Here is a 15,875-nt window from a genome sequence, read left to right on the forward strand (position 1 = left end):
ACACAGCTATCTGTATAAACATGGAAATATCAACACCGCTACCTGAATAAACATGGAAATATCAGCACCGCTATCTGTATGAACATGGAAATATCTACACCGCTATCTCTATGAACATGGAAATATCTACACCGATATCTGTATGAACATGGAAATATCTTCACCGCGATCTGTATGAACATGGATATATCTACACAGCCATCTGGATGAACATGGAAATAACAGCACCGCTGTCTGTATGAACACGGAAATATCTACACTGCTATCTGTATGAACATGGAAATATCTACACCGCCATCTGTATGAACATGGAAATATCTTCACCGCCATCTGTATGAACATGGACATAACTACACAGCCATCTGGATGAACATGGAAATATCTACACTGCTATCTGTATGAACATGGAAATATCTACACCGCTGTCTGCATGAACATGGAAATATCTTCACCGCCATCTGTATGAACATGGATATATCTACACAGCCATCTGGATGAACATGGAAATATCTACACCGCTATCTGTATGAACTTGGAAATATCTACACCGCTATCTGTGTTAACATGCATACATCTGCACCGCTATCTGTATAAACATGAAAATATCTACACCGCTATCTGTATGAACATGGAAACATCTACACAGCTATCTGTTTGAACATGGAAATATCTACACCGCTATCTGCAAGAAATTGGAAATATCTACACAGCTATCTGCATATACATGGAAATATTTACAAAGCTATTTCTTTACACATGGAAATATCTACACCGCAGTCTCTATAAACATGGAAATATCTACACCGCCATCTGTATGAACATGGAAATATCTGCACCGCCATCTGTATGAACATATAAATATCTACACCGCCATCTGTATTAAGATGGAGATACCTACACCGCTATCTGTATAAACATGAAAATATCTACACCGCTATCTGTATAAACATGGAAATATCTACACCGCTATCTGTATAAACATGGAAATATCTACACCGCTACCTGTATAAATTTGGAAATATCAGCACCGCTATCTGTATGAACATGGAAATATCTACACTGCTATCTCTATGAACATGGAAATATCTACACCGCTATCTGTATGAACATGGAAATAGCTGCACCGCTATTTGTATGAACATGGAAATATCTACACCACTATCTGTATGAACATGGAAATATCTACACCGCTGTCTGTATGAACATGGAAATATCTACACAGCTATCTGTATGAACATGGAAATATCTACACCGCTATCTGTATGAACATGGAAATATCTTCACCGTCATCTGAATGAACATGGGAATATCTACACCGCTAACTGTGTAAACATGCATACATCTTCACCTCTATCTGTATAAACATGGAAATATCTACACCGCTATCTGTATAAACATGGGAATATCTACACCGCTACCTGTATAAACATGGAAATATCAGCACCGCTATCTGTATGAACATGGAAATATCTACACAGCCATCTGGATGAACATGGAAATATCTACACCGCTATCTGTATGAACATGGAAATAGCTACACCGCTATCTGTATGAACATGGAAATGTCTACACTGCTATCTGTATGAACATGGAAATATCTACACCGCTATCTGTATGATCATGGAAATATCTTCACCGCCATCTGTATGAACATGGATATAACTACACAGCCATCTGGATGAACATGGAAATAGCTACACGGCTATCTGTATGAACATGGAAATATCTACACCACTATCTGTTTGAACATGGAAATATCTACACCGCTGTCTGAATGAACATGGAAATATCTACACAGCTATCTGTATGAACATGGAAATATCTACACCGCTATCTGTATGAACATGGAAATATCTTCACCGCCATCTGTATGAACATGGATATATCTACGTAGCCATCTGAATGAACATGGAAATATCTACACCGCTATCTGTATTAACATGGAAATATATACACCGCCATCTGTAAGAACATGGAGATATCTTCACCGCCATCTGTATGAACATATAAATATCTACACCGCCACATGTATTAAGATGGAGATATCTACACCGCTATCTGTATAAACATGGAAATATCTACACCGTTATCTGTATAAACATGGAAATATCTACACCGCTATCTGTACAAACATGGAAATATCTACACCGCTACCTGTATAAACATGGAAATATCAGCACCGCTATCTGTATGAAGATGGAAATATCTACACAGCCATCTGGATGAACATGGAAATATCTACACCGCTATATGTATGAACATGGAAATAGATACACCACTATCTGTATGAACATGGAAATATCTACACCACTATCTGTATGAACATGGAAATATCTACACTGCTATCTGTATGAACATGGAAATATCTTCACCGCCATCTGTATGAACATGTATATATCTACACAGCCATCTGGATGAACATGGAAATATCTACGCCGCAATCTGTATGAACATGGAAATAGCTACAACTCTATCTGTATGAACATGGAAATATCTACACCTCTATCTGTATGAACATGGAAAGACCTACACCGCTATCTGTATGAACATGGAAATATCTTCACCGCCATCTGTATGAACTTGGATATATCTACACAGACATCTGGATGAACATGGAAATATCTACACCGCTACCTGAATGAACATGGAAATATCTACACCGCTATCTGTGTAAACATGCATACATCTTCACCGCTATCCGTATAAACATGGAAATATCTACACCGCCATCTGTATGAACATATAAATATCTACACCGCCATCTGTATTAACATGGAAATATCTACACCGCTATCTGTATGAACATGGAAATATCTACACCGCTATCTGCATGAAAATGGAAATATCAACACAGCTATCTGCATATACATGGAAATATCTACAAAGCTATCTCTTTACACATGGAAATAACTACACCGCTATCTCTGTAAACATTGAAATATATACACCACTATCTGTATAAACATGGAAATATCTACACCGCTATCTGTATAAACATGGAAATATCTACACCGCTATCTGTATAAACATGGGAATATCTACACCGCTATCTGTATAAACATGGAATTATCTACACTGCTACCTGTATAAACATGGAAATATCAGCACCGCTATCTGTATGACCATGGAAATATCTACACCGCTATCTCTATGAACATGGAAATACCTACACCGCTATCTGTATGAACATGGAAATATCTTCACCGCCATCTGTATGAACATGGATATATCTACACAGCCATCTGGATGAACACGGAAATATCTACACCGCTATCTGTATGAGCATGGAAATATCTACACCGCTATCTGTGTAAACATGCATACATCTTCACCACTATCTGTTTAAACATGGAAATATCTACACAGCTATCTGTATGAACATGGAAATATCTACACCGCTATCTGTTTGAACATGTAAATATCTACACCGCTATCTGCATGAAAATGGAAATATCTACAAAGCTATCTGCATATACATGGAAATATCTATACAGCTATCTCTTTACACATGGAAATAACTACACCGCTATCTTTATAAACATGGAAATATCTACACCGCCATCTGTATGAACATGGAAATATCTGCACCGCCATCTGTATGATCATATAAATATCTACACCGCCATCTGTATTAAGATGGAGATATCTACACCACTATCTGTATAAACATGGTAATATCTACACCGCCATCTGTATGAACATATGAATATCTACACCGCCATCTGTATTAAGATGGAGATATCTACACCACTATCTGTATAAACATGGAAATATCTACACCGCTATCTGTATTAACATGGAAATATCTACACCGCTAACTGTATAAACATGGAAATATCTACACCGCTACCTGTATAAACATGGAAATATCAGCACCGCTATCTGTATGAACATGGAAATATCTACACCGCTATCTGTATGAACATGGAAATATCTACACCGCTACCTGTATCAACATGGAAATATCAGCACCGCTATCTGTATGAACATGGAAATATCTACACAGCCATCTGGATGAACATGGAAATATCTACACCGCTATCTGTATGAACATGGAAATATCTACACCGCTATCTGTATGAACATGGAAATATCTACACCACTATCTGTATGAACATGGAAATATTTACACCGCTATCTGTATGAACATGGGAATATCTACACTGCTATCTGTGCAAACATGCATACATCTTCACCGCTATCTGTATAAACATGGAAATGTCTACACCATTATCTGTGCAAACTTGCATACATCTTCACCGCTATATGTATAAACATGGAAATTTCTACACCTTCTTCTGTATGAACATGGAAATATCTACACCGCTATCTCTATGAACATGGAAATATCTACACCGCTATCTGTATGAACATGGAAATAGCTACACCGCTATCTGTATGAACATGGAAATATCTACACCACTATCTGTGTAAACATGTATACATCTTCACCACTATCTGTTTAAACATGGAAATATCTACACAGCTATCTGTATGAACATGGAAATATCTACACCGCTATCTGTTTGAACATGGAAATATCTACACCGCCATCTACATGAAAATGGAAATATCTACAAAGATATCTGCATATTCATGGAAATATCTATACAGCTATCTCTTTACACATGGAAATAACTACACCGCTATCTCTATAAACATGGAAATATCTACACCGCCATCTGTATGAACATGGAAATATCTGCACCGCCATCTGTATGATCATATAAATATCTACACCGCCATCTGTATTAAGATGGGGATATCTACTCCGCTATCTGTTTAAACATGGAAATATCTACACCGATATCTGTATAAACATGGAAATATCTACACCGCTATCTGTATGAACATGGAAATATCTTCACCGCCATCTGTATTAACATGGATTTATCTACACACCCATCTGGATGAACATGGAAATATCTACACCGCTATCTGTATGAACATGGAAATAGCTACACCGCTATCTGTATGAACATGGAAATATCTACACCGCTATATGTATGAACATGGAAATATCTACACCGCTATCTGTATGAACATGGAAATATCTACACCGCTACCTGTATCTACATGGAAATATCAGCACCGCTATCTGTATGAACATGGAAATATCTACACAGCCTTCTTGATGAACATGGAAATATCTACACCGCTATCTGTATGAACATGGAAATATCTACACCGCTATCTGAATGAACATGGAAATATCTACACCACTATCTGTATGAACATGGAAATATTTACACCGCTATCTGTATGAACATGGAAATATCTACACCACTATCTGTGCAAACATGCATACATCTTCACCGCTATCTGTATAAACATGGAAATATCTTCAACGCCATCTGTATGAACATGGATATATCTACACAGCCATCTGGATGAATATGGAAATATCTACACAGCTATCTGTATAAACATGGAAATATCTACACCGCTATCTGTGTTGACATGCATACATCTTCACCGCTATCTGTATAAACATGGAAATATCTACACCGCTATCTGTATGAACATGGAAATATCTGCACAGCTATCTGTTTGAACATGGAAATATCTACACCGCTATCTGCATGAAAATGGAAATATCTACACAGCTCTCTGCATGTACATGGAAATATCTACAAAGCTATTTCTTTACACATGGAAATATCTACACCGCAATCTCTATAAAAATGGAAATATCTACACCGCCATCTGAATGAACATGGAAATATCTGCACCGCCATCTGTATGGACATATAAATATCTACACCGCCATCTGTATTAAGATGGAGATACCTACACCGCTATCTGTATAAACATGAAAATATCTACACCGCTATCTGTATAAACATTTAAATATCTACACAGCTATCTGTATAAACATGGAAATATCAACACCGCTACCTGAATAAACATGGAAATATCAGCACCGCTATCTGTATGAACATGGAAATATCTACACCGCTATCTCTATGAACATGGAAATATCTACACCGATATCTGTATGAACATGGAAATATCTTCACCGCGATCTGTATGAACATGGATATATCTACACAGCCATCTGGATGAACATGGAAATAACAGCACCGCTGTCTGTATGAACACGGAAATATCTACACTGCTATCTGTATGAACATGGAAATATCTACACCGCCATCTGTATGAACATGGAAATATCTTCACCGCCATCTGTATGAACATGGACATAACTACACAGCCATCTGGATGAACATGGAAATATCTACACTGCTATCTGTATGAACATGGAAATAGCTACACCGCTATCAGTATGAACATGGAAATGTCTACACCGCTATCTGTATGAACATGGAAATATCTACACCGCTGTCTGCATGAACATGGAAATATCTTCACCGCCATCTGTATGAACATGGATATATCTACACAGCCATCTGGATGAACATGGAAATATCTACACCGCTATCTGTATGAACTTGGAAATATCTACACCGCTATCTGTGTTAACATGCATACATCTGCACCGCTATCTGTATAAACATGAAAATATCTACACCGCTATCTGTATGAACATGGAAACATCTACACAGCTATCTGTTTGAACATGGAAATATCTACACCGCTATCTGCAAGAAATTGGAAATATCTACACAGCTATCTGCATATACATGGAAATATTTACAAAGCTATTTCTTTACACATGGAAATATCTACACCGCAGTCTCTATAAACATGGAAATATCTACACCGCCATCTGTATGAACATGGAAATATCTGCACCGCCATCTGTATGAACATATAAATATCTACACCGCCATCTGTATTAAGATGGAGATACCTACACCGCTATCTGTATAAACATGAAAATATCTACACCGCTATCTGTATAAACATGGAAATATCTACACCGCTATCTGTATAAACATGGAAATATCTACACCGCTACCTGTATAAACTTGGAAATATCAGCACCGCTATCTGTATGAACATGGAAATATCTACACTGCTATCTCTATGAACATGGAAATATCTACACCGCTATCTGTATGAACATGGAAATAGCTGCACCGCTATTTGTATGAACATGGAAATATCTACACCACTATCTGTATGAACATGGAAATATCTACACCGCTGTCTGTATGAACATGGAAATATCTACACAGCTATCTGTATGAACATGGAAATATCTACACCGCTATCTGTATGAACATGGAAATATCTTCACCGTCATCTGAATGAACATGGATATATCTACACAGCCATCTGGATGAACATGGAAATATCTACACCGCTATCTGTATGAACATGGAAATATCTGCACCGCTAACTGTGTAAACATGCATACATCTTCACCTCTATCTGTATAAACATGGAAATATCTACACCGCTATCTGTATAAACATGGGAATATCTACACCGCTACCTGTATAAACATGGAAATATCAGCACCGCTATCTGTATGAACATGGAAATATCTACACAGCCATCTGGATGAACATGGAAATATCTACACCGCTATCTGTATGAACATGGAAATAGCTACACCGCTATCTGTATGAACATGGAAATGTCTACACTGCTATCTGTATGAATATGGAAATATCTACACCGCTATCTGTATGATCATGGAAATATCTTCACCGCCATCTGTATGAACATGGATATAACTACACAGCCATCTGGATGAACATGGAAATAGCTACACCGCTATCTGTATGAACATGGAAATATCTACACCACTATCTGTTTGAACATGGAAATATCTACACCGCTGTCTGAATGAACATGGAAATATCTACACAGCTATCTGTATGAACATGGAAATATCTACACCGCTATCTGTATGAACATGGAAATATCTTCACCGCCATCTGTATGAACATGGATATATCTACGTAGCCATCTGAATGAACATGGAAATATCTACACCGCTATCTGTATGAACATGGAAATACCTACACCACTATCTGTGTAAACATGCATACATCTTCACCGCTATCTGTATAAACATGGAAATATCTACACCGCTATCTGTATGAACATGGAAATATCTACACCGCTATCTGTTTCAACATGGAAATATCTACTCCGCTATCTGCATGAAAATGGAAATATCTACACAGCTATCTGCATATGCATGGAAATATCTACAAAGCTATTTCTTTACACATGGAAATAACTACACCGCTATCTGTATTAACATGGAAATATATACACCGCCATCTGTATGAACATGGAGATATCTTCACCGCCATCTGTATGAACATATAAATATCTACACCGCCACATGTATTAAGATGGAGATATCTACACCGCTATCTGTATAAACATGGAAATATCTACACCGTTATCTGTATAAACATGGAAATATCTACACCGCTATCTGTATAAACATGGAAATATCTACACCGCTACCTGTATAAACATGGAAATATCAGCACCGCTATCTGTATGAAGATGGAAATATCTACACAGCCATCTGGATGAACATGGAAATATCTACACCGCTATATGTATGAACATGGAAATAGATACACCACTATCTGTATGAACATGGAAATATCTACACCACTATCTGTATGAACATGGAAATATCTACACTGCTATCTGTATGAACATGGAAATATCTTCACCGCCATCTGTATGAACATGTATATATCTACACAGCCATCTGGATGAACATGGAAATATCTACGCCGCAATCTGTATGAACATGGAAATAGCAACAACTCTATCTGTATGAACATGGAAATATCTACACCGCTATCTGTATGAACATGGAAAGATCTACACCGCTATCTGTATGAACATGGAAATATCTTCACCGCCATCTGTATGAACTTGGATATATCTACACAGCCATCTGGATGAACATGGAAATATCTACACCGCTACCTGAATGAACATGGAAATATCTACACCGCTATCTGTGTAAACATGCATACATCTTCACCGCTATCTGTATAAACATGGAAATATCTCCACCGCTATCTGTATGAACATGGAAATATCTACACCGCTATCTGCATGAAAATGGAAATATCTACAGAGCTATCTGCATATACATGGAAATATCTAAAAAGCTATTTCTTAACACATGGAAATAACTACACCGCTATCTCTATAAACATAGAAATATCTACTCCGCCATCTGTATGAACATGGAAATATCGGCACCGCCATCTGCATGAACATATAAATATCTACACCACCATCTGTATTAAGATGGAGATATCCACACCGCTATCTGTATAAACATGGAAATATCTACACCGCTATCTGTATAAACATGGAAATATCTACACCGCTATCTGTATGAACATGGAAATATCTACACCGCTACCTGTATAAACATGGAAATATCAGCACCGCTATCTGTATGAACATGGAAATACCTACACTGCTATCTGTATGAACATGGAAATACCTACACCGATATCTGTATGAACATGGAAATATCTTCACCACCATCTGTATGAACATAGATATATCTACACAGTCATCTGGATGAACACGGAAATATCAGCACCGCTGTCTGTATGAACATGGAAATATCTACACCGCTATCTCTGTAAACATGTATACATCTTCACCAATATCTGTTTAAACATGGAAATATCTACACTGCTATCTGTATGAACATGGAAATATCTACACCGCTATCTGTTTGAACATGGAAATATCTACACCGCTATCTGCATGAAAATGGAAATATCTACAAAGCTATCTTAATATACATGGAAATATCTATACAGCTATCTCTTTACACATGGAAATAACTACACCGCTACCTCTATAAACATGGAAATATCTACACCGCCATCTGTATGAACATGGAAATATCTGCACCGCCATCTGTATGATCGTATAAATATCTACACCGCCATCTGTATTAAGATGGAGATATCTACTCCGCTATCTGTATAAACATGGAAATATCTACACCGATATCTGTATAAACATGGAAATATCTTCACCGCCATCTGTATGAACATGGATTTATCTACACACCCATCTGGATGAACATGGAAATATCTACACCGCTGTCTGTATGAACATGGAAATAGCTACACCGCTATCTGTATGAACATGGAAATATCTACACCGCTATCTGTATGAGCATGGAAATATCTACACCGCTATCTGTATGAACATGGAAATATCTTCACCGCCATCTGTATGAACATGGATATATCTACATAGCCATCTGGATGAATATGGAAATATCTACACCGCTATCTGTATGAACATGGAAATATCTACACCGCTATCTGTGTTAACATGCATACATCTTCACTGCTATCTGTATAAACATGGAAATATCTACACCGCTATCTGTATGAACATGGAAATATCTACGCAGATATCTGTTTGAACATGGAAATATCTACACCGCTATCTGCATGAAAATGGAAATATCTACACAGCTCTCTGCATGTACATGGAAATATCTACAAAGCTATTTCTTTACACATGGAAATATCTACACCGCAATCTCTATAAACATGGAAATATCTACACCGCCATCTGAATGAGCATGGAAATATCTGCACCGCCATCTGTATGGACATATAAATATCTACACCGCCATCTGTATTAAGATGGAGATATCTACACCGCTATCTGTATAAACATGGAAATATCTACACCGCTATCTGTATTAACATGGAAATATCTACACCGCTAACTGTATAAACATGGAAATATCTACACCGCTACCTGTATAAACATGGAAATATCAGCACCGCTATCTGTATGAACATGGAAATATCTACACCGCTATCTGTATGAACATGGAAATATCTACACCGCTATCTGCATGAAAATGGAAATATCTACACAGCTATCTGCATATACATGGAAATATCTACAAAGCTATCTCTTTACACATGGAAATAACTACACCGCTATCTCTGTAAACATGGAAATATATACACCACTATCTGTATAAACATGGAAATATCTACACCGCTATCTGTATAAACATGGAAATATCTACACCGCTATCTGTATTAACATGGAAATATCTACACCGCTATCTGTATAAACATGGAATTATCTTCACCGCTACCTGTATAAACATGGAAATATCAGCACCACTATCTGTATGACCATGGAAATATCTACACCGCTATCTCTATGAACATGGAAATATCTACACCGCTATCAGTATGAACATGGAAATAGCTACACCGCTATCTGTATGAACATGGAAATATCTACACCACTATCTGTATGAACATGGAAATATCTACACCGCTGTCTGTATGAAGATGGAAATATCTACACCGCTATCTGTATGAACATGGAAATATATTCACCGCCATCTGTATGAACATGGATATATCTACACAGCCATCTGGATGAACACGGAATATCTACACCGCTATCTGTATGAGCATGGAAATGTCTACACCGCTATCTGTGTAAACATGTATACATCTTCACCACTATCTGTTTAAACATGGAAATATCTACACAGCTATCTGTATGAACATGGAAATATCTACACCGCTATCTGTTTGAACATGGAAATATCTACACCGCCATCTACATGAAAATGGAAATATCTACAAAGATATCTGCATATTCATGGAAATATCTATACAGCTATCTCTTTACACATGGAAATAACTACACCGCTATCTCTATAAACATGGAAATATCTACACCGCCATCTGTATGAACATGGAAATATCTGCACCGCCATCTGTATGATCATATAAATATCTACACCGCCATCTGTATTAAGATGGGGATATCTACTCCGCTATCTGTATAAACATGGAAATATCTACACCGATATCTGTATGAACATGGAAATATCTACACCGCTGTCTGCATGAACATGGAAATATCTTCACCGCCATCTGTATGAACATGGATATATCTACACAGCCATCTGGATGAACATGGAAATATCTACACCGCTATCTGTATGAACTTGTAAATATCTACACCGCTATCTGTGTTAACATGCATACATCTGCACCGCTATCTGTATAAACATGAAAATATCTACACCGCTATCTGTATGAACATGGAAACATCTACACATCTATCTGTTTGAACATGGAAATATCTACACCGCTATCTGCAAGAAATTGGAAATATCTACACAGCTATCTGCATATACATGGAAATATTTACAAAGCTATTTCTTTACACATGGAAATATCTACACCGCAGTCTCTATAAACATGGAAATATCTACACCGCCATCTGTATGAACATGGAAATATCTGCACCGCCATCTGTATGAACATATAAATATCTACACCGCCATCTGTATTAAGATGGAGATACCTACACCGCTATCTGTATAAACATGAAAATATCTACAACGCTATCTGTATAAACATGGAAATATCTACACCGCTATCTGTATAAACATGGAAATATCTACACCGCTACCTGTATAAACTTGGAAATATCAGCACCGCTATCTGTATGAACATGGAAATATCTACACTGCTATCTCTATGAACATGGAAATATCTACACCGCTATCTGTATGAACATGGAAATAGCTGCACCGCTATTTGTATGAACATGGAAATATCTACACCACTATCTGTATGAACATGGAAATATCTACACCGCTGTCTGTATGAACATGGAAATATCTACACAGCTATCTGTATGAACATGGAAATATCTACACCGCTATCTGTATGAACATGGAAATATCTTCACCGTCATCTGAATGAACATGGGAATATCTACACCGCTAACTGTGTAAACATGCATACATCTTCACCTCTATCTGTATAAACATGGAAATATCTACACCGCTATCTGTATAAACATGGGAATATCTACACCGCTACCTGTATAAACATGGAAATATCAGCACCGCTATCTGTATGAACATGGAAATATCTACACAGCCATCTGGATGAACATGGAAATATCTACACCGCTATCTGTATGAACATGGAAATAGCTACACCGCTATCTGTATGAACATGGAAATGTCTACACTGCTATCTGTATGAACATGGAAATATCTACACCGCTATCTGTATGATCATGGAAATATCTTCACCGCCATCTGTATGAACATGGATATAACTACACAGCCATCTGGATGAACATGGAAATAGCTACACCGCTATCTGTATGAACATGGAAATATCTACACCACTATCTGTTTGAACATGGAAATATCTACACCGCTGTCTGAATGAACATGGAAATATCTACACAGCTATCTGTATGAACATGGAAATATCTACACCGCTATCTGTATGAACATGGAAATATCTTCACCGCCATCTGTATGAACATGGATATATCTACGTAGCCATCTGAATGAACATGGAAATATCTACACCGCTATCTGTATTAACATGGAAATATATACACCGCCATCTGTAAGAACATGGAGATATCTTCACCGCCATCTGTATGAACATATAAATATCTACACCGCCACATGTATTAAGATGGAGATATCTACACCGCTATCTGTATAAACATGGAAATATCTACACCGTTATCTGTATAAACATGGAAATATCTACACCGCTATCTGTACAAACATGGAAATATCTACACCGCTACCTGTATAAACATGGAAATATCAGCACCGCTATCTGTATGAAGATGGAAATATCTACACAGCCATCTGGATGAACATGGAAATATCTACACCGCTATATGTATGAACATGGAAATAGATACACCACTATCTGTATGAACATGGAAATATCTACACCACTATCTGTATGAACATGGAAATATCTACACTGCTATCTGTATGAACATGGAAATATCTTCACCGCCATCTGTATGAACATGTATATATCTACACAGCCATCTGGATGAACATGGAAATATCTACGCCGCAATCTGTATGAACATGGAAATAGCTACAACTCTATCTGTATGAACATGGAAATATCTACACCTCTATCTGTATGAACATGGAAAGACCTACACCGCTATCTGTATGAACATGGAAATATCTTCACCGCCATCTGTATGAACTTGGATATATCTACACAGACATCTGGATGAACATGGAAATATCTACACCGCTACCTGAATGAACATGGAAATATCTACACCGCTATCTGTGTAAACATGCATACATCTTCACCGCTATCCGTATAAACATGGAAATATCTACACCGCCATCTGTATGAACATATAAATATCTACACCGCCATCTGTATTAACATGGAAATATCTACACCGCTATCTGTATGAACATGGAAATATCTACACCGCTATCTGCATGAAAATGGAAATATCAACACAGCTATCTGCATATACATGGAAATATCTACAAAGCTATCTCTTTACACATGGAAATAACTACACCGCTATCTCTGTAAACATTGAAATATATACACCACTATCTGTATAAACATGGAAATATCTACACCGCTATCTGTATAAACATGGAAATATCTACACCGCTATCTGTATAAACATGGGAATATCTACACCGCTATCTGTATAAACATGGAATTATCTACACTGCTACCTGTATAAACATGGAAATATCAGCACCGCTATCTGTATGACCATGGAAATATCTACACCGCTATCTCTATGAACATGGAAATATCTACACCGCTATCTGTATGAACATGGAAATATCTTCACCGCCATCTGTATGAACATGGATATATCTACACAGCCATCTGGATGAACACGGAAATATCTACACCGCTATCTGTATGAGCATGGAAATATCTACACCGCTATCTGTGTAAACATGCATACATCTTCACCACTATCTGTTTAAACATGGAAATATCTACACAGCTATCTGTATGAACATGGAAATATCTACACCGCTATCTGTTTGAACATGTAAATATCTACACCGCTATCTGCATGAAAATGGAAATATCTACAAAGCTATCTGCATATACATGGAAATATCTATACAGCTATCTCTTTACACATGGAAATAACTACACCGCTATCTCTATAAACATGGAAATATCTACACCGCCATCTGTATGAACATGGAAATATCTGCACCGCCATCTGTATGATCATATAAATATCTACACCGCCATCTGTATTAAGATGGAGATATCTACACCACTATCTGTATAAACATGGTAATATCTACACCGCCATCTGTATGAACATATGAATATCTACACCGCCATCTGTATTAAGATGGAGATATCTACACCACTATCTGTATAAACATGGAAATATCTACACCGCTATCTGTATTAACATGGAAATATCTACACCGCTAACTGTATAAACATGGAAATATCTACACCGCTACCTGTATAAACATGGAAATATCAGCACCGCTATCTGTATGAACATGGAAATATCTACACCGCTATCTGTATGAACATGGAAATATCTACACCGCTACCTGTATCAACATGGAAATATCAGCACCGCTATCTGTATGAACATGGAAATATCTACACAGCCATCTGGATGAACATGGAAATATCTACACCGCTATCTGTATGAACATGGAAATATCTACACCGCTATCTGTATGAACATGGAAATATCTACACCACTATCTGTATGAACATGGAAATATTTACACCGCTATCTGTATGAACATGGGAATATCTACACTGCTATCTGTGCAAACATGCATACATCTTCACCGCTATCTGTATAAACATGGAAATGTCTACACCATTATCTGTGCAAACTTGCATACATCTTCACCGCTATATGTATAAACATGGAAATTTCTACACCTTCTTCTGTATGAACATGGAAATATCTACACCGCTATCTCTATGAACATGGAAATATCTACACCGCTATCTGTATGAACATGGAAATAGCTACACCGCTATCTGTATGAACATGGAAATATCTACACCACTATCTGTGTAAACATGTATACATCTTCACCACTATCTGTTTAAACATGGAAATATCTACAC

Source organism: Gorilla gorilla, chromosome 15 (genome assembly GCF_029281585.2).
Source record: "Gorilla gorilla gorilla isolate KB3781 chromosome 15, NHGRI_mGorGor1-v2.1_pri, whole genome shotgun sequence".
NCBI classification, from domain to species: domain Eukaryota; kingdom Metazoa; phylum Chordata; class Mammalia; order Primates; family Hominidae; genus Gorilla; species Gorilla gorilla.